The sequence below is a fragment of the Sus scrofa genome, chromosome 1, assembly GCF_054392235.1.
Source record: "Sus scrofa isolate SSC_HxYL_T2T_F1_AM1 chromosome 1, Sscrofa_HxYL_maternal_Yorkshire_Landrace_v2.0, whole genome shotgun sequence".
NCBI lineage: Eukaryota > Metazoa > Chordata > Mammalia > Artiodactyla > Suidae > Sus > Sus scrofa.
In genome coordinates this window covers 160,307,797-160,330,095 of record NC_139383.1, presented here as the reverse complement: position 1 = coordinate 160,330,095, position 22,299 = coordinate 160,307,797, and the positions used below count along the sequence as shown (strand labels likewise).

The window sequence follows — 22,299 nt, the reverse complement described above, 5'->3', positions numbered from 1 at the left end:
TCTATACATATTAAAAGTCTTTGATTTCCAAGCTTGTTAAATACCTCCTGTGGACTCTCACATTATGAGAGGTCACAGAGCACAGCTGGGGACTGTAACCCGATGTGTTGGATCCCCACACCGGAGGGAACATTTGTCTGTCTTAGTCAGCTTGGGCTGCTATAATAAAATTCCATAGCCCTGGTAGCAGAAGCAGTAGACCTTTATTTTTCATGGTTCTGGAGGTTGAGAAATACAGGGTCAAGGTGCCGATTCCTGCAAAGGGCTCTTCCTGGCTTACCCATAGCCACCATCTTGCTCTTTGCTCACATGGAAGAGTGGGAGAGAATTCTGGTCTCTTCCCTTTATAAGGACACTTATTCCACCTTGGGGGCTCCATCCTTATGACCTCTTCTAAACTTAGTTACTTCCCAAAGGCCCCATCTCTAAATACTATCACATTGGGATTAGGGCTTCAATATATGAATTTGGGGTGGTGGGAGGGATTCAATTCAGTATGTTGTGTAGGTTTCTTGGAAATTTTATTATGTTCAGTTCCTCCAAATCTTGATATAGATTTGAATAGGAAACTAAAATTAAGAATTTATATGGCTTTCATAAAGCAAAGTTAAGGCAGCTTTATTTTATTTTTTTTTTTTTGCTTTTTAGGGCTGCACCTGTGGCATATGGAGGTTCCTGGGCTAGGGATCTAATCAGAGCTGCAGTTGTTAGCCTACACCCCAGCCATAGCAATGCAGGATCCGAGCTGTGTCTGCGACCTACACCACAGTTCATGGCAACAGGGGATCCTTAACGCGCTGAGCGAGGCCAGGGATCAAACCTGCAACCTCATGCTTCCTAGTTGGATTAGTTTCTGCTGCGCCACGATGGGAACTCCAAGGCAGTTTTATTTAAAATAAGAAATATGAATCAGAAACCAGCTGGCAAAAGGAAGAAATTTTAATTTTGATGAAAGAAACGTGAAATACTGTAGTCTTTTCAAGTTATGCCTCATAGAATTATCACATTCTAGAGGGCATATGGACTGTGGCAGTGATTTAGTTCCATTCCCTCATTGTCTGATGAGGAGGCTGAGCCTCACAGAGGCTAAGTGACAAATCTGTCTCAGAAATGAGTGGCAGAACAAGGATTAGATTCAGGCCTCCTGATTTATGGGCCAGTCTTTCTGCCCCCCCCCCCCTTTGTCTTTTTGCCATTTCTTGGGCTGCTCCCTCGGCACATGCAGGTTCCCAGGCTAGGGGTCTAATCAGAGCTGTAGCCACCAGCCTACGCCAGAGCCATGGCCGCGCGGGATCCGAGCCGCATCTGCGACCTACACCACAGCTCACGGCAACGCCGGGTCCTTAACCCACTGAGCAAGGCCAGGGATCGAGCCCGCAACCTCATGGTTCCTAGTCAGATTCGTTAACCACTGAGCCACGACAGGAACTCCACTTATTTTATATATAGTAGTTTGTACCTCTTAATTCCTTACCCCTATCTTGTCTCTCCCTCCTCCTTTCTTCCCACTGATAATGACTGGTTTGTCCTCTATCCTTGTGAGTCTGTTCCTGTTTTGTTATACATGTTCATTCTATTATTTTAGATTTCATATAAAAGTGATAACGGTGTATTTGTTTTTCTCCATCTGACTTATTTCGCTAAACACAACATGTTGTTGGCATTTTTTTTTTTTTTTAATGACTGCACATGTAAGTTCCCCGGCCAGGAATTGAATCTAAGCTGCAGCTGTGGCAACAGCAGATCCTTTAACCCATTGCACTGGGGGTCAAATGCATGCCTCTGCAGCAACCCAAGCTGCTGTAGTCAGGTTCTTAACCCAGTGCTCCACAGTGGAAACTTCCTTTCTGCTCTTTGAAGCATCTGTAGTTCTCAAACTTAAGGTGCATCTGAGCCACCTGGGGGCTTCAACACCTCCCCCCCCCCCATGCTGGGCATTGCCCAGGGCTCTGATTCAGAAGGTTGGCACCAGGACTGAGAATTTGCATTTCTGATAAGTGCCTGGGAGATGTTGAAGCCGAGACCACACTTTGGGAACTCTGGCCTTTGGTGATGTTGCCTTTTATCTTTTATAAGAGGAGAATAATAAACCTGCAGGGATTTTACCAGCCTAACCTTTCCTCTGGCACTCAGAGAATCAAGTTTTTAAATTTTATATTGTGAACAGTCATGCACCAACAACATAGTGACTAGATGAAAAATAAAAAGGACTGGAAATGGAGTGTTTCTCAAAGAGCATCATTTTGGCATTTTCAGGGTTTTTGGAGATGATTCTAGCAGTCAGAACTCCTCACTGTTGAAAGGGGATGCACCTGAGCTGTGAGAGCCCTAGGTCCTACCAACATTCTCACTGAAAAGTGTCCAGATTGATTGCTAGATTGTGTGGGAAGGAAAAATTAATTCTAGCTTTGTTATTCTATGCTTTTCTCTGATGTTTTGTGTACTAAAATATTCTTATATGTCAAAATCTTATCAGGCCCTACCATGGTTTCATGCTTATAGTGGATGTTGAAGAAATGTAAATTGGATTGAATTGAAAAAGATTAAGGGGAAAAATAAGGTAGGCCATTTATCTGGAAAGTTACTCTGCTCTTTAGATGGTCATAGGCTTTTATTGAATAATTGCCATTTTTTTCCACTTTAAGCTTTATTTGCAATTATTTGGATTTTTTTTAAGCACAGTTATTGAAGGAGGCAGGCATATTTTTATGTTAGAGTTAATGATTCTTATGTTAATGATTTTTATGTTAGAGTTAATGATTCATTCCCCTGTACCTTTTTTTTTAAATCTTTCATTTTAAATGATTTTTTAGAACTTTTTTTTTTTTTTTTTTAAGGGCTGCACTTGAGGCATATGGAAATTCCCAGGCTAGGGGTTAAATCTGACCTGCATATGCAACCCACACCACACACAGCTCAGGGCAATGCCAGATCCTTAACCCACTGAGTGAGGCCAGGGATCAAATCCACATCCTCATGGATACTAGTCTGGTTCCTGAGCCACAACAGGAACTCTGAAAAACTTTTTACTTTGAAATAATTTTGGGATCACACACACAAAAAAAATTGCAAAAATAGTCCAGAGAGTTCCTATGTACCTTTCAACCAGGTCCCTTTTGTTAACATTTTATGTAACTATAGTGCAGTTATCAAAGCCAGGCAGTCGATACAGTTAATTTAAAGACTGTGTTTGGGAGTTCCCTGGCGTTGTCACTGCTGTGGCTTGGGTTGCTGCTGTGGCTTCGATTCAGTCCCCTGGCCAGGGAATTTCTGCATGAAGCAGGTGAGGCCAAAAAAAAAAAAAAAAAAAAAAAAAAGTAAAAAGAAAAAGACTGTATTTGAATTTTCACCAGAGATGTCCTTTTTCTGGTCTGACGTCCAGTCCAGTATCCCATGTTACATATAGTTATTATGTCTCTGTGATCTCTTGGAGTCTGTGACAGTTTCTTTTGGATTTATCTTTCATGGCTTTGATACTTCTAAAGAGTGCTGGTTGGTTATTTTGTAGAATGTTGGTGGGCTTGAATTTATGATGTGCTCAGTTCAGGATTAAACTGAGGGTTAGGCATTTTTGGCAAGAGTACTACAGTGATGAAGTTTGCCCTCAGTGCATCATGTTGGAATGTACCTGATATAGGTTTGTCTTATGAGTGGTGAACTTTGACTTTGGTCTCTTGCTTGAGGTGTGTTTGACGTCTTTCTGTGCTCTGGGATTAAGCATTTTCTCTTTGTAATGAATGACCCTCCCAACTTTACTGATTTAAGTGCGGAAGTTTAAAAATAAACATATAATGTCAGAATCCTTTGACCCTGACTCTAACTGTGGGATATTTCTTATCTTGGGAGGCTTCAGTCATAGCAGGGAAGGGTGAAGGTGTTGACTGTTGGAAGAACAATTGTTTGCTGAAGAACTTGTACTTGATCTTGGTCAGTATTAGTCTCGAGTTTTCTAAAGAAAGCTGAGTTCTTTCACTGTGATTATACAGTCTGTCACGCATGTGTCTTCCATCGCGTGGCTTTGCATGATTGTGCTACATGCTTGTGGAGCCTTTGTGGAAGGTGGATGTGCTTCAGTTCACCTTAAGGCAGTGTTCCTACTGTCTCACTGCTTATCCGCTTGCTGGCCTGCAGAGCAGGGGGCACGTATTCTCCTTGATGAAGTTGCTGGCTGTATTACCTATGTACACATATAAATTGTCTCTATTCTCAAAGTGTGTGCACATTTAATATCCTAGTCCCAGTCAGTTGGAAGATGCATACTGGGTTTGTTTCCTCCCAGTGCTTGTAAACTCATTGGAGGCAGGGAACAGATCTCCTTTTGTTTACCAGTAACTTGCTTGGTACCCAGCACATAAAGGCACTCAATAAATATTTATGAGTAAATGAATATTATATGTGCATTTTGGTAACTGTTTTTATAAGTTCCAGAAATCCTGTGGATGTTTTCCCACGTCAGTACAGCCCTGTAATCTGCAGGGTATTCCAGTGTATGGACCTGCCACAGTGACTTCCTCTTTAACCAGTACTTCATTGCTGGCTATTAGGCTGTTCCCAGTTTTTCCTGTTTTAAAGAGTTCAGTGGTGAATGTCCTTAAACATGTATTTTGTCCAGTATTTCTTTAAGATAAATTTTGTAAAGAGTCATCAGTAGCCTCCTAAAAGATACATACTTTAAGGTTTTTGATATGTAAATTGCAGTATTACCCTCTAGAAAGGTTGTATAGGTTTAAATCCCAATCAGTACTATTGAGAATGCACATATCCCCACACGTTCCCCAATGCTTAATTTTATATTTTTTAGAACAAGACAACATTGAGTTTTGGGGTGGGGGTATTTGTAAGGATTCTTCCTGGAGTTTGGTGGGTGGGGATCATAATTTGCTGAAACATTACAAATTTTCATATTGAAGAGTTCCAGTTTTTTGTTTGCATCAGCAAGAGAGCAAAATAAACCTCAGTAAAGCAGTGGTTAACACTTAACTAGTATTTCACTTTCTCGATATGGTTATAGTTGGCTGTATCTGTGGCCCTTACCAAACAGAAAACTGCTTAGGAATGAGATGCATTTCTAATTCATATCATTCACCAAAATCAACTACAGGTCAATTAAAGGCATATATGTATATATAAAAGACACAACTATGAAACTTTTAGAAGACAAGGTAGAGAATAGTTGTATCACTCTGTTATGGCGAAGAGGCTCTTAAATCACAGAAGGTACAAACCGTAAAGGAAAAAATGGCTATTCTTGACAACATTGGTATTGACAAGTTTTGTTTATTAAAATAAACTGTTAGAAAGTGAACAAACAAGTCGTTACGTGAGAACAGATCTTTTCAGTACATATTATTGGTAGAAGTTTAGTGTCCAGAAAGGTGAACAGTATCTGTAAGAACAATAGAATAATGGGCACAGGACCTGAACAGGCATCTTATGGAAGAGGGAACTTAAATGCACAGACGCTCAACTTCCTTAGTGATAAGAGAAATGCTGGTTAGGACCAACATGGATTTGGCCACAGTGTAAAAACCTGACAACATCTGGGGTCTGGGAGGGTAGGATGTGTTCTTTTTTTATTATTTTTTATTTAAAAACATTTTTTTTTTTTGGAAAATCATACTCCTGCGTTATTCTCAGTGCTTCAAAAGAATTTTAAAATAACAAAACAATTTCATAATGCATTCTAAGAATGCTAAGTAGGAATGTAAATTGGTCCAGTAACTTTGGAATTAACTAGTACAGTTATAGATGCATGTATTCTTTGAGAAATTCCACTCCCTTGTCTTTACCTTAGAATGATGCTTTTCCATTGTGTCCTCGGAACTTGTTAGAAATGCAGAGTTTTGGGCCCCACCCTAGACCTACTGAGTGGAAACTTTAGGGATGGGTCAGCTGTTTAGCAAGCCCTCCAGGTGATTTGATGCCTGCTAAGATTGGCCTACCACTGCACCCCGCCTCCCCCGCCAAACTCCTGTCCAGGAGTGACTGGGGACTGACTGGAGGCATGTGCAGGAATGCTCACAGTTGCACTGTTTGAAAGAGGCAAAAACCCTGGAAGCCACGTCTATCACAGGAGAATGGATACTAACTGTGTTTCCTGCAGTGAAGTACTGTGTAGCTGTGAAAGCCAGAGGATTTTAGCCCCATGCCTCACTGAAGATAAGTATCAGGAACATTATCTTGAGGGAAAAAAGCTACTTGCAGAAGAATGCATATAGCACTTTTCCTTCTTTTTTGATTTTAGAAACATCAAAACAAAATTATGTGTTGTTAGGAATACAGATATGGTAAAGTAATAAAGAAAATAGGTAAATTATAAACAGCGGGTGCTGTGGGTGAGGTCAAAAAACCAAGTTATAATTAGTGGCTCTAACAAGAGGGAAGATGATAGGCACACCGGGAGGGACTTCAAAGACAAGAATTAACAAAACAGGAATTCCCATCATGGCTCGGTGGTTAACGAACTCGACTAGCATCCATGAGGACCTGGGATTGATCCCTGGCCTCGCTCAGTAGGTTAAGGATCTGGCATTGCCGTGAGCTGTGGTATAAGTCAAAGATGCGGCTCGGATCCCGTGTTGCTATGACTCTGGCCTAGGCCAGCAGCTACAGCTCCGATTGGACCCCTAGCCTGGGAACCTCCATATGCCGCCAGTATGACCCTAAAAGACAGAAAGGACAGCAAAACAAAACCAAAACAAAGGCAAAATTTAATTTTTTTATACTGAGCTGTACTCTGTTACATTATACTTAATATCTTTGTACATGTTAAAAATGACTTTTTGTATCTACCAAATCTTTTTAAAACCAGCCTTTTTCCTTTTTGCAGGAGCTGTTTGGTTTGTATGAAAAAAGATATGATGAGGGGGTGACTGGTCTTATAACAGTGTTCTTATAATATGTCCCTGTAGGATTATGATATAAAAGTACTCTTAGGAGTAGAGATAGCAAAAAGGAGGTAATTGGTAATGGTTGTTCATACTTGCTGAACACTCACTGGGTGCCAGGCCCTGGTGTAGGCACACTGCACTGAGTTCATACTGAGAATTGGGCCTCCTAGTACCCTGTGGGGTGGGTCATTGCTCCCTGGTTTCCCAGAGGAGGACGGGTCCTGTGGGCACACAGGGGAAGGGGGTGGAGGCTGCCTGACTCCTAACATAACACTCTGCCAGGGAAGGTCAGAGGAAGAAGACAGAGCAAGGTTATTTCCCAGAGTGTGAGAGTTTTGAGAAAAAAAAGAGTAGGAACAGGAAGACAGAGGAGGACATTTTACAAGTTACTTTATTTTAAATCAGTGTACATGACCCTATCATCCTAGCAAATGATAAGAAAGCAGAAATAATCGTTTTGTTTTTAGTTCTAAGTATTGACTCTTCCTCAGTTCATTAGGAAGTGGTAGGATCATGCCATAGAATTTGGGAACTCGAACTTCTTTGCTTAGGTTGCTAAAAGCAGCACTTTTGAGAAATCTGCCTTTGCCTATGTTTTTTTCCCCTAGCCTTTGATAATTTTTTTTGAGTGTCATATGTATCACATATTACGAGGAATCTTTTTTTAAATAAACATTGGTAATGCTAGAAACCTTACTTGAAGCCATCATGGCATGACACTCACTCCCTGAAATGAACAAGTATCAGAAAAATAAAAAGATGGTTCTAGAAGCCCTAAGTCAAATTACATGTCCTATGGAACCAAGTAGCTCTACTATTTTCGTTTGATATTCAGAGTGCTAAAATTGTCTAAACCACGAGAACTGTCAAACATTTGTAATTATGTAATGTCATACTTTCTAGAAAAGTCAGCCCCTCACTAAGAAGCTGACAGCCCCTGAGAGTCCTGCCATATCAGGATGTCTGCATTTTAGACACATGTGGTGCTTGGCACAGATCCCTTATGGGCAAATGTAGAGCGTAGGCTTCTTGTGGTGGATTTTAGGTACTTCACCTTCTTCTATTTCAGCTGTCTTTTGCCAAAGCTAGATAATCTGTCTTAATTCTCAGTGCTCTTCAGTATGATGTTCATGCTTCTCTGTTATTTTCTCTTATATGCTTTACTTTTCCCCTTTTATTAAGAAACAAAATAGTTTTAAGTGAAAACAAGTAAGGTAATAAGAACCCTCCTTGGGAAAAGACATTGCTTAACACAGTTGGAGTAATACGGATGAAATCATCCAGTGTGACCAAAGCCTAGCTTCCTTGTCAGTTACTAAATATAATGGAAACTTTGTGTTTTAAACCTAGAACAAGCAACAGACTGCTTCGTTTCAAAGTGTACAGTTTACTTGTGGGTTATTGTGAGTTCAGGATCATGGTTTGATATATAATTGTTAGTCTGGTTATTATTGAATGAGGAATCACAGTTATAGGAATACATCAAACTATAAAACTGTTAGAACTTAAATTTTTAAGTTGTAAAACACTTCTAAAAATAGCTTGGTAAATTTAGATCATTCAGGGAGAAGAGTTAGTAGAAATTAGAGTCTTTCAAAAAATGAGATCAGAAGCTTTTCATTAAGAATTTCAGGGTCCATCATTTGTTTTCCCTTAGAGATGGTATTTTAAACCCTAGGATTTCTGGGTGGAAGATTGAGGCAGTGTTTGCTAAAAGTCACATTCAGAATCATTTTGTGTGGCAGTGTATTATGTAGGTAAATGACTTTGGAATCTGGTGTGATGGCCACGTTTAGTGCAGAACATTATTCTCCTTCCTGATTCACCTTTCTTTCTCCCCATCACTCCTTGTTTTTCCCCCTTCACCCTCTTTTCTCCCCTCCTCCTCTACACCTGTCTGGTAAATGTATGTTAAGTAATATATATATATGTATATATATATATATACATATATATATAATTATTTTTTTTTTGAAGATAAGAGGGGCTTTAATCCTACGGGTCCCAAGTCTGGCTCATCAGAATCAACCAGGGAATTTAAGATTTTTGTCCCCACCCCAGACTTTCTTAATTGGCATCTTTCCATGGGTATGATTCATGTTTTGATGACTAGCTAAATTTGTCAGCAATTGATATTATCTGTGGTTGCCTTGGTTTACAAATGTGGAAGTCATAACTCCCTGCTCTTCCAGGGACAGTTGCATTTCTAAAATAGGTTTTCTAAGTCTTGTAAAGTCTAAAGTCTTCATTAGTGAATGAGAAGCAATGAGATAATTTTTGGATTGGTCTGTGGCAGAGATGGTCTGTGGCAGAGATTGATCTGTCCACATAGATCAGTTCTTCGCACCCATAATATTTGGTTGCACAACTCAGGTTACATTTTTCAGATGTTCCTGTAGCTAAGCAGGAGTGAGTGAAAGTGGTGGATCCCACTTTTTTTTGGTTTGTTTGTTTTTTTAGGACCTCACCTGCAGCATATGGAGGTTCCCTGGCTAGGGGTCTATTGGAGCTACAGTTGCTGGCCTACACCACAGCCACAGCAACGCCAGATCAAAGCGAGTCTGCACCCTACACCACAGCTCATGGCAACACTGGATCCTTAACCTGCGAGGCCAGGGATCAAACCTGAAACCTCATGGTTCCTAGTTGGATTCGTTTTCCCTGATGGGGACTCTGGATGTCACTTTTGAGTCAAGGCTTTTAAAGAAGCAGGTGTTTGCTTTCATCTTCTGTCAGCTGGCTGCAGCGAATGAGGAAGCTCTGGGGCACAGCATCAATGTGGAAAGAACCAGGATCGCTGAATCAAGCGGGGGCAGGCTGCTTGTTGACCAGGAACACCTGGCTTGGAAGTTTACAGGAGCCACATGTGAACTTCTTTTGTGTTAGATCCATTTTCTTTTTTTTTAAGTGTTTTTATTTATTTATTTATTTTTGTCTTTTTGCCATTTCTTGGGTTGCTCCCGTGGTATATGGAGGTTCCCAGGCTAGGGGTCTAATTAGAGCTGTAGCTGCCAGCCTACGCCAGAGCCACAGCAACGCGGGATCCGAGCCGCATCTGCAAACTACACCACAGCTCACGGCAACGCCGGATCGTTAACCTACTGAGCAAGGGCAGGGACCGAACCCGCAACCTCATGGTTCCTAGTCGGATTCATTAACCACTGGGCCACGACGGGAACTCCTAGATCCATTTTCAAGTCCACCTTGTTATAGCAGTTAGGGATTAGGGCATAAACTTCTTGTTAGGTTGATTCTAGCCCTTGTATCCAAATCTAACAGGAAAGGTTATTAATGTGTAGAAAATGAGTCTTGTTCAGGTTTTCTTCAATATATAATTCTGTTATCTTTTTCTTAGAATGTAGAACTGCAATAATATAGAGTAGGAACATTTTACTAGACCACAGAGTTTTCTTAGTGGTATGACCTGATGACGGCTGGTACCCGTGTGAAAATTAGTAAGTGAAGACCTGTGATACCACCTAGGAAGGGTTGCCAGCAAAGGGGAAGGCACGAATTTTCAGAAAACTCTTATTTACTAACAAACTTAGTGCTGAGAATTCTTATCTATTTTTATTGATTTCTTACTGTTTATACAATTAAAAAATTAGCAAATGAGTAAGCTTCCTCTGGAATGACTCTGAGTACCAAAATCTGTAATAGTCAGGGTTCCATAGAGAAAGAGAATCAATCAGTAGGTTATATACAGGTCTATGTTAGAGGGGGTTTGAATAGAATATGGATATGGGGCATGGGAGTCCACATTCTTCTTTTTGCAGTTGGAGAAACGGGAAAGCTGATGATGGAACTTAGTTTGAGTTTGATGGCCTAGGAACCAGCAGTGCTGATGTCTGAGGGCGGGAAGGTGACATCCCAACTCCCAAGGAATAAAGCAAATTTGCCCTTCCTCCACCTCTGCTCTTCTTTTCGGGCTCTCAGCAGACTGAGTGTTACCCACCCACATTGGTGAGGGTGGATATTCTTTACTCAGTCTACTATTTTAATTCTTATGCCTTCTAGAAACACCCTCACAGACATACCTAGTAATAATATTTTACCAGCTATCTGTGCATCCGTTAGCCCCCAGTCAAGTTAAGGCATACAATTAACTGTCATGGTACTTCTGGTCACTTGACCTAAAAGGTCCTGAGTAGCATGTTTTCCTGCCACCCTACGATCCAGTCTGAGAACACATGCCACATTTAGCTGTCATGTCTCTTGAGCTTCCTTTAGTCTGGGGCATTTCCATAGTCTTTCTTTGTCTTTTATGACATTGACATTTGTGAAGAAGGTCGTCCTCCCCACTCCCCCACCCCACGCCTTTAAATCAGACATTCCTTATTTTGTGTTGTCTGTGTTTCCTCTCCATTAACTGCAGGTTTGGCATTCTCAGAGGCAGCGCTGCACAGGTGTCCTGTCCTCAGGTGCTGTATCTGGAGGCAACCGTGTCTGCCTTCATTGAGGATGTTAATTTTGACTGCCCCTGGCTCGATGTTGCTGATTTCTCCACTGTACAATTACTGAATTTTTTTTTCTTCTCTTGCAGCTAAAAAGTAGTTTGTGGGGAGATGGTTTAATGGCATTCGAACATCTTGCATGTCAAAATTACCCTTCTAGATTTGGCATCCATTGATAATTCTTGCCTGATACAGTGTTTGCCAGTATGATTTTCTGCCTCCTGCACTCCCTCCACATTTTCCACTTGGCCTGCAGCATTCTGCTGTAAACAGAGCCATACCTTTGCCCTGTCAATCTGTGCATTTGGTCATCTGTTTATCTATCTTTCCCTCCCAGTTATCTGTATGGATTTATTCATTCCTACCTTGAATGGTTTAATGGTATTTAATTATTGCGGTGCTCAAATTGTCCCAGATTTGGTCAGTAGAAACCACTTTAAGCTGACTCCTGTGTCTTTGGCACAACATTTTTAAAAAGCGCTTACACAGTTTGTGACATAGTAAGATGGTCCAGGCTCATCTTATACCTACCTTGCCCAGGCCTAGAATCTGCCACTCCTTGGAGAGCCAGGTTCCATTTAGTGGGGATGGTATTAGAGGCCAAGATGTAGGTGCTAGGTGTACTCATTGTTATTGGGGCTCCTCCTCTTTTGAGTTTAGTGGGAGGTCCTTTGAGCTATAGGGAAATTTCTTGGTGTGCCCAGGTATTTTTTTTTTTTTTTTTTAAGTCTTTTTGCCTTTTCTAGGGCCTCTCCTGCGGCACATGGAGATTCCCAGGTTAGGGGTCTAATCAGAGCTGTAGACGCCAGCCTATGCCAGAGCCACAGCAACATGAGATCCGAGCCACGTCTGCAACCTACACCACAGCTCACGGCAACACCGGATTGTTAACCCACTGAGCAAGGCCAGGGATCAAACCTGCAACCTCATGGTTCCTAGTTGGATTTGTTGACCACTGAGGCACTACTGGAACTCTGTGCCTGGGTATTTGACTAGAATTAGATCCCAGTTGTCTCTGATGTTTATAAGTCTCCCCCTAAATTTCCTTTTATTTGTGGTATTTTGATTCTCAGTTTAGTGCAAGAACCACAATCATAAATCTATTTTTACTTGAGGGCTTTCTCTTCTTGAGAGGAATCATTGTTTTCCATTTCTTACCATGTGTGAAGACTATTTTTAAGCTTCTTGCTTATTCTTCCCCCAAAGTAATATATTTAAGAAAGCATGAAGAAAATGGCCAAGAAGAAGAAATTCCCTATAATTTCTTCTTCCCAGGGAAGGACAAAAACTATTAACCTTATTAGATAAATGGAATGGTTAGCACTATATAGTCATTTTATCTTTTAAAAATTTTTAAATTTATTTTTTATTTTTTTTAGGGCCATACCTGTGGCATATGGAGGTTCCCAGGCTAGGGGTCCAATCAGAGCTGTAGCCACTGGCCTACGCCACAGCCACAGCCACAGCAATTTGGGATCTAGGTTGCATCTGCAACCTACACCACAGCTCACGGCAACACCAGATTCTTAATCCACTGAGCGAGGCCAGGGATCGAACCTGCATCCTTATGGATACTAGTTGGGTTTGCTAACTGCTGAGCCATGATGGGGAACTCCCAAATATACTTTGAGACTCAAATCTTTTTTTTTTTTTTTTCTTCCACTTTTTTAGGGATGCGTTCTTGGCATATGGAGGTTCCCAGGCTAGGGGTCTAATCAGAGCTACAGCTGCTGGCCTATGTCACAGCCACACCAGATCTGAGAGCATCTGCAACCTACACCACAGCTCATGGCAACACTGGATCCTTAACCTGATGAGTGAGGTCAGGGATCGAACCCGCAACCTCATAGTTCCTAGTCAGATTTGTTTCTGCTTTGTAACGACAGGAACTCCAAGACTCAAATATTTGATACCTAATAATTTGTATTCCTCATATCTTAAGGCTTGATAGTTTTAGATCATGTATTAGCTTATTGACATTTGGAATTATAGTGTTTTCCAGATTTTTTTTCCAAAATTAGTTGTTTTAGCTTTTTTTTTCCCCTGCAGTTCTTCGATTAGCTTTTGTATTAATCTCTCTCCCTCAGTGGCCCTGATGGATCTGTCTAAGCAAGAGTAGTATGGAGTGTGTCTTTTGCCTTCCTTTTTTTTTTTAAAGTTATTTTTCTTCCATATTTACATTTTGGGAGTAGGCTTTTTCTTTGTAATGTTCCTGCTGGAATGAAAGACAAATCTATTGGTAGGAATTCCTTTTTCTATTGGTTGAGTGTTCAACAATTTTTTTTTTTTTTTTACCACCAGTGAGAGATTGTCTCATGAAATTTAGAAATCTTAGTCCTTCTCTCTCACTTTCCCAACGGGGGAACTTAGGCTCAGAAAAGTTAAATGTTTTCCATCTGTCCTGGAGTGTATTGTTGGAATAGTTGGCTTCCTTACTTTTACCTGAATGTTCTTTTTCATAGTGCTTAACATTTTTAGTGTAAATGCATTTTGTTTCTTTTTTTTTCTCCTGTTTCTCTTCCCTTCCTCAGCATTAATAGGCCATGTGCTTCATTCTCTTGCCTTGTGAAAAAGAAGAAAGGAAAATTTAAGGAAAATATACTAACTTTTATTATGGAATGCTTTTTTATGGCTACATTATAAATTCTTGAAAATAAAGGGTCTAATGGAAATACTTAATGAGAAAGTAGGGGCTCTATCACATGTAACCCCCTCCCCCCTTTTTTAGTGAATAGACCGTTTAAACTAAATTAAGTAAAGGATATAAATTCTGTTGTTTCAGTTTTAATATTTCATGACTGATTTTATAGATGAAATTATATTTTACAATAAATAGGAAGAAGAATTTATACAGCCTGTTCTATTTGATGTGAAACAGCAAATCCCATTTTTCTGTAGCTGTAAAGAAAATTCATTATAATGTCTTAGTTATAAGAGATGGTTTCATTGTGATTAGTTACATTGATAATAAAACAACCTTTTCATATGGCAAAGATACAAACGGTCCTATGTGTCTGCTTTTAATGGCATTGAATTTTTTTCATTTTCTGCTTTACTCATAGAGTCTTTATTCCTTTTACTGTTTTTCTATTCCAATAAGAATGTCCTTTGTTAAAAAAATCAAAACAATTAGAAATACTAATAAAACATTGATTTTAAAAATACTTTTTGAAAAGAGATATATTAAATTTCAACTTTTTGAGAGTTTCCCCTGTGGCATATCAGAAATGAATTTGACTAGGAACCATTAGTTGCGGATTTGATCCCTGGCCTCGCTCAGTGGGTTAAGGATCTGGCATTGCTGTGAGCTGTGGTGTAGGTCACAGACGTGGCTCGGATCTGGCATTGCTGTGGTGTAGGCTGGCAGCTGTAGTTCCGATTAGACACATAGCCAGGGAACCTCCATATGCCACAGGTGCAGCCCTAAAAAGGAAAAAAAAAAAAATTCAACTTTTTGTGTAAAATCTTTAACAGCAGAAAAGATGCATTTGTCAGATTTGGCTGATATAAGATAGTCATAAAATTAATTTTATTTCTTGATCAGTTAACGTATTTGGAAACTAGCACTTGAAGTGTAGGAAGATTTTAAAAAAGAAATAGCCAGATAAGGTTGAGCTAATTTTACAGTTTATTTTTGCCCTGTGATTTGTTGTTTTTTCTTGGTATTAATACATCTTCACAAGTGGTATTGGAAGGGTAGCAGTCTTTGATACTGAAAGGGATGATGATCTGTTAATCCTGTTGTGGTTACCGTGGTTTGATCCCTCTTAGTATGATTTTTTTTTTTTTTTTTAATAGAAAGTTCCAAGGGCACAGCAGCAGCAACATCAGATCCTTTAACCCTCTGTGCTGGGGATCGAACCTGCACCTCTGCAGCAACCCAAGCCACTGCAGTTGAATTCTTAACCCATTGCAGCACAGCAGGAACTCCCAGTATGACCTTTTGGTGATTGTTTTAGTTCTAACATAAGCACTGCAAAGATATTCTTTTTTTGGCTGTGCCTATGGCATGTGGGAGTTCTTGAGTCAGGGATTGAATCCACACCACAGCAACGACCTGAGCCCCTGCACTGACAATGCCAGATCCTTAACCCACTGAGCCACGAGAGAACTCCAAAGTATTCTAATTTGTAACATGCACACACAATTCTGATTTTTAACTTGGACATTTGAAACAAAACATGGGTAACCCTGGAATAGAAACAATATTCTCTTGTAACTTAAGAATTTTTTCTCCCTCTTACTCTTTTTCCATCTGATAGTTTTACCTTACTCTCACCATTTGGGCTGAGGAGCGCATTGTTCTAGTTTGCTTGTCTTCAGTGTGTCCTTGGACTGTGGCAGGGGAAAGTTTTTTTTAGGATTAAGCTATATGTGGCATGTGAAATGCCTTACAGGTGAAGCTTGATCAGATACAGGTCCTGTAGCCACAGGCCCCTCCATCTCCTGAGCTTGGATGCCTCCTGCCAGGGGAAGGTGAGGGAGTTCTGTAGTCTCTGTGGCCAAAAGAACTGTGACTTGCTCAGCCCCTATGACCTGTGGCTGTCCATGTGCTTACTGCATGGGCCATCTCCTCAGTCTTGGGAATGTTGGTCTTGGTAGCCTGCTGCTATTCTGAGCCAAGCTGGGATGGAACTCATGGCTGCAGTTACTCTAAGGCAGGTCGTTTGTATAAATGATTCTAGGAGCCTATAAGAGTGAACATCCTCATCCAGAATAAGCAGGTCTTTCAGAAATATTAAGACATTCCTTTGATTTCATACAAATCTAAATTTAAAATTCTTTCCACTTCATCTCTTTAATAACTCTTGATTTTATTATATCGCTTTTTCCTTGTAAGTTATATCAGATCTGATTTTGGTAGTGGGTAGAGGCATAAATGTAAATGTCAGTTTCTTAAGTTCTAAAATCTTATAAAAGTTTGATAGGAATTCTGCTCTGGTGTGCATTTCAGAGTATACTTCACTTAATATTTATTGACCTCCTCCTGTGTACCTTAATGCTTTTGTGCTAGTACAGAAGGTTCTGATTAAAGGTTGGCGCATATAGGAAAGGAAATTACATGTAAAATGTATATAAGGAAGGGGTGAACTGGAGCCATATTTATTCTTGACAAGGTGTAAAGGAGAGAGAATGGGCATTATATTGGTAGTCTAGCACTGTATAACGAATTATGACAAAACGTAGGGTCCTGAAACCCAGTTTCTATGGGTCAGGGATTTGGGAGTGGGCTTACCTCATGGTTCTGATAGTGGCTGCAGTCAGGATTTTGTAGGGGCTACAGGTATCTGAAGGCTTGCCTGGGGCTGGAGGAGTGATCAGGGGTCCTTAGTTCTTCTCTGGCTCTTGGTAAGAGGCTTCTGTTCCTCCCCGGTGAGTTTCCCTAGGCATAGGCTGCAGAAGCGTCCCTCCCAGCAGGGTGTCCCCAGATGGAGTGTTGCAAAGGACAAAGCAAGCAGGAAGCACGGTGCCTCTTATACGGTAGAACACCCTCACTTCCACTGTTTTCTGTCCCTTCCAAGGAGGTCATCAAGGCCAGCCCACACCATGGGGAGGGAATTGGGCTCCATCCTTTAAAGGGAGTGTCGGAGAATTTTGTGGACTCATTTTATTTTTAAAATTTCATTGAGGTGTAGTTGATTTACAGTGTTGTGTTTCTGCTGTACAGCAAAGCGAATCAGTTATACACATATACTTATTCATTCTTTTTCATATTCTTTCCCATATAGTTATCACAGAATGTTGAGTAGAGTTCCTTGTGCTGTACAGCAGGTCCCCGTTCCCCATCCATTCCATATACAATAGTGAGCTTATGTGTGGCCCCATTTTAAACCACCACAGGCATTTTCCTGGGTGGAAAAAAGTCCTAGTTTACAAGCATCACTTACAAAAGCATTACAGCCAGTTCTCGAGACAGCAAGGACATGGGTTTTATTGGACCCAAGTGTTCATGTGCTAGTCCCAATAAACCACAACTGTATTACACACCCATTTGTGGTAAATTGCCTCCATTGTTATCAGTTTTAGGGTGTTAAATTATACTCTTTTGCCATGGAAGAAGTTACTCAACTTCTAAACATTTTCATGAAACAGTGATTTTTTTTTTTTGGTAGAATTCTTTATATTGTGTTCTCTATTATGAATTGGTGTTTCTTTTTTTTTTTTTTTTCGTCTTTTGTCTTTTGTTGTTGTTGTTGTTGTTGTTGTTGCTATTTCTTGGGCCGCTCCCGCGGCATATGGAGGTTCCCAGGCTAGGGGTTGAATCGGAGCTGTAGCCACCGGCCTACACCAGAGCCACAGCAACGCTGGATCCGAGCCGCGTCTGCAACCTACACCACAGCTCACGGCAACGCCGGATTGTTAACCCACTGAGCAAGGGCAGGGACCGAACCCGCAATCTCATGGTTCCTAGTTGGATTCGTTAACCACTGCGCCACGACGGGAACTCCCTGAATTGGTGTTTCTGATAGAGTTCTGGTGAGAGGAGAATTGCAAAAAGTACAGCACCGTTAGTTACCCTTAGATTATGTACATGGTGTTTTGTAACGACAGCTAATGCTTCAGAGTTGCTCAGAAACTCTCATTAACAGATTCTACAAATGGACTTAGTGGTACTGTATTAAATTCGTAATAGCGTAGTGGTAGGACACTTATTTCAATAAAAGCTGCAAATGGTAGCTTAAGAAAGAGATCTGAGTAGTCCACTAATTTCCCTTTATTCTCATCTAAGTTGTTGCCATTTCAGATCATAATGGGCTTATAAGACGTTTTACCTGCCTTACTTTGACCTTCCAGGAGGGGAATCTCCCCCCCCACCCCTGGTCACGCTTATGGCATGCAGAAATTCCTGGGCAAGGGATCAAATCCACCACATCAGTAATCAGAACTGTAGCAGTGACAATGCCAAATCCTTAACCTGCTGAGCCACCAGGGAACTCCAATATAACACTCTAGATCTCTCTGTTTTTTAGTTTGTTAATCTTTCTTTCTTTCTTTTTCTTTGGCCATACTCCTGGCATGTGAAAGTTTTCAGGCCAGGGATGGAACCCATGCCACAGCAGTGACAACACTGGATTCTTAACCTACTTGGCTACCAGGGAACTCCCCTGGTAGATCTTAGAGACTGGTAGAGTTCATCCTTTTTTGAACACCCCAAAAGGAAAAGAGTGGAAGACCATTCATAGTTTCTATAACTGCATGTGTGAGCATACCTAACGTGCCACACATATAACCCCTGCTGTATCTTTACTGTTGGCCTGGTGCTAATACATGCTATGTTCACACTGCTTGCACTAGAAATTTGGGTCAGTCTAGAAAGGATGAAGGGTGGGATGGCATATGCTGGAGGCAAAGTGGTTTCTTGTGAGGGTCTCGGCATATCAGTGGGGGTATGTCTGTGAGTGTATGAGAGCTGGGGCTTGGACCCTCTTTACTGTGTGCTTAGTACAGAGAGGACGGAGCTGAAGGGTGAAGTGCAGTCAAGAGGCCATGAGTGAAAGTGTAGCAAAAGGGTAGACAATGGAAGAAACATTTCATGCATGCTGCCCATAGGATGGTTAGCCTGTAAAAGGTTGAGTGACTGGTATATTTCTCTACTAGTTCCTGAAATACTTTCTTAAAAATGCTGGGAAAAACTTCCTGTGAGAAATGGCCACCAGGTGTCATCAGAAGGCTGCTATTGACTTTTTTTGTTGTTCTTAACAAGTAGATGAGTGCTTTCGTTTCTTTTTTGTACCTTTTTTCCCCCTTCCTTTTTAAACCATAGCAGAGACTATTTCAGTTAGATAAGGGATTTTCTTTTGGGACAGTTTCTTGGTGAGCTATCCTTTTTATAGGTAAAATTGAAGATCTAGTTATATATAACTTTTTTTTTTTTTAAGTGAAGGAACAAATACTAGTTAGTTGAGAATTTGAATAAGAGTAGAAACTAGAAATGGAATTGCATATCTAAAAACCTTTGGCACAGTGAGGCTATTGATAAATTTGTATAGGGTTCCTATGCTTTAAGAAGATTTGGTTTAGTAATATAGCTTATTGTCTTGGTCTAAAGACTTGTGAATCTTCAGAATCTTGAAACCTTATTGTGGGAGGAAACCTGGGCTCATCGTCTTCTCCAAGGAATCCAAGCAGCCATACTTTGAGAAAAAGTGGAAATTATGCCTTTTTTTTTTTTTTTTGAGGGCTGGCTGTGAGTCTCCTATCTGTTCTGTTTTCTTTGTTCAGAGAGAATTAAAGGTGATTTCTGGTACATGGTAGGCTTTCAGTGACTGTTTTTTGAGTGAATGAATTAAATCTGCCTCTAGAAGAAAGAGCCTTTGAACTTTCCTAGTTGGGTGATTTTTGAATTCTGCTTTATTTTATTTATTTATTTATTTTTGTTTTTTCTAGGGCCCACCCGAGGCATACAGACGTTCCCAGGCTACGGGTCTAATCAGAGCTATAGCTGCCGGCCAACGCCAGAGCCATAGCAACTCGGGATCCAAGCCATGTCTATGACCTATGCCATAGCTCACGGCAACGCCGGATTCCCCAACCCACTGACGAGGCCAGGGATCAAACCCGCAACCTCATGGTTCCTAGTTGGATTCGTTAACCACTGAGCCACAACAGCAACCCCTGAATTCTGCTTTAAAACAGACCCCTTCTCCCATTTCCACTGGTAATACGGTAATTGTTCTAATAACCTTTCTGATGAAGGTTTTTCTTTTTAAATTTGCATAAGCTTCCTCATTTCCTTTTAATCCTCTCTAGATCACTTTAAAACACTTGTTAAATCACCTTGCACTCCAGCTTATGAATGTCATTCCAGTTCAGACCTTATAGCTTAAACTATTAGAAGGTACTCTTTCTGCCTCTAGACTTTCTTACCTGTATGTATATGTCCTGCATACTGAAAAATAAATCTTCCTGAAGCAGTGCTGTGTTTCGGTGACTCCTCACTGACACTACTGAATTCAGCTCTTAATTCAGAGCCACTTGGGATGTGGTGGTTGGTTCCTTGCCTCGCTTCTGAGTTGCCCTGCAGGAGAAATCCAGAACTGTAGATGTCTGGAAGGCTGACAGTCTTGCATGCTCCTTGGATAGGTTTCGTGGCTTTGTTAATTACTTTTTTCTACTTAAAATGTTTAACGGTTCCTACCTGCTCCCTCAACAAAAGGGAAAAAAAATTCTGTTTCCTCAGGGTTTAGGTCAAATGATATTTCTGCTATTGTATCCAAATAATCTACTTGGCAGTATGGGCCCCTTGCTCATTTATACTGATGTAGTCCTTAGTTTATGTCACACTATATGGCCTTGTATTAGAGTTCTTTTGTATATGTGACACATGGCTCCTAATAGAATATGAGCCTGCTGAGGGCAAAGAATTTGTTTGTATTATTATAGTTCCTTTCATAGTCTAGGCAACTCAGTATGTATTTGTTGAATGTTGTTCCTGGAATGATGAGATGCTGAATTATTTCATTAATTTTAAAAGTCATTTGGGAAATAACAAATTAGAAATAGTTTCTTCTTTTATTTTAGAGTTTTTGGAGCCATTATATGGATAATAAAAGAGTCTCATTATTTTGCTTCTGCATATTCATATAGTCATTCTTTTGTTCATAGAATAATATGAGTCAGGGGCTGTCTGTGGAATATTCACTTTGAGTAGACATGTGTGTGGGGGGGCGTCTTCCCTCAGTTGGTGTTTGTGCGTTCTGTGCATGGATGCCTGCTAATGTCCATAGAGGAGGTGGTTGGCAGTGGGCCATGGTGGTGTCTGAAGTGTAAGGGATGGTTGGATTCATTGAAAGGAAGAGAAGTCACACTGTTTTAGACTAAGCATTTAAAAAAATTGGAGTTCCCACTGTGGCACAGTGGGTTAAGAATCTGACTGTAGTGGCTTGGGCCTCTGTGGAGGCACAGGTTTGATCCCTGGCCTGGTGCAGTGGGTTAAAGGACCCAGGGTTGCTGCAGCTGCGATGTAGGCTGGAGCAGCTGCAGTGTAGGTTGCAGCTGAAGTTCAGATTCAATCCCTGGCCTGGGAATTTCCATATGCCATGGGTGTGGCCATTAAAAAAAAAATAGTCTTAAAAAGTAACTACTGTTTTGGACATTCTCAAACATATAGAAAAGTTGATAAAATGGTATATTGAATCCCCATGAAATGGTCACTCAGCTTTCATCACTGTCAGTATACAGCCTTCACTTGGCCCCTTTCCTGGATTATTTTGAATTGTGTATCTCAGACATTTTTCGTTTCACAAGCAAATACTGAGATAGGAGACATTCCTTATATCACAATGAGGTAACTATTCATTCTGGTACCTTTGTGCTTGGAATTGCTCTAGGCTCGTGGGACACGTGGGTAGATAAAATAAACCAGGCTCTTACCTTCTAGCATGAGAGACAGGAAACAAACTAGGCACGTAAATAACCAGAACCAGGAAAAAACTGATTTTATCAAAATTTAAAACTTCTGCTTCTCAAAAGGCAACATTTATAAAATGAAAAGGGAGAAAATATTTGTAAAGCGTATATCTGACAAAGGATTTAGATCTGGAACACATAAGCAACTCCTCCACCTCCGTAATAAAACAGACAAGTGATTTAAGAAATGGGACAAAGGCTAACAAGGACTTTGTGAGGCATGTAACGTGGGGTTAGTCACCGGGGAACGCAGAGTGAAACCAAACGCATCCACTAGAATGACTAAAATTTAAAAGCCTGACAGAATCAAATGTTGGCAAGGACGTGGATCAGTCAGAACTCTTGATGTTGCTGGTGACTGTGTGAAATAGTGCAGTCAGTTCAGTCAGGCAGTTTCTCATGCAGGAAGCATACACATCTGCCCTCCAACCCAGCAGTGCCACCCCTAAGTATTTACAAAAGAGAGGTGAAAGTCTGTGTGCTCCTAAGACTTGTATAAGCAATATTTACAGCATCTATGTCATCATAGCCAAAAAAGGGAAGTT

At 40.6% G+C, this 22,299-nt stretch overlaps 1 protein-coding gene across 6 annotated transcripts in view; it reads left to right on the top strand.

Annotated features, from left to right (window-relative positions):
- Positions 1 to 22,299, top strand: part of ZNF407 (zinc finger protein 407) — a 426,967-nt gene that overhangs the window by 2,031 nt on the left and 402,637 nt on the right. For 5 of the 6 annotated variants that reach the window (XM_084976838.1, XM_084976844.1, XM_084976833.1 and 2 more), the window contains one exon: positions 2,477 to 2,560. The exons of the other annotated variant lie outside the window; for it this stretch is intronic. The gene's annotated coding sequence lies outside the window, so the exon portion shown is untranslated. The remainder of the gene's footprint in view (positions 1 to 2,476; positions 2,561 to 22,299) is intronic. 6 annotated transcript variants of the gene reach the window in all.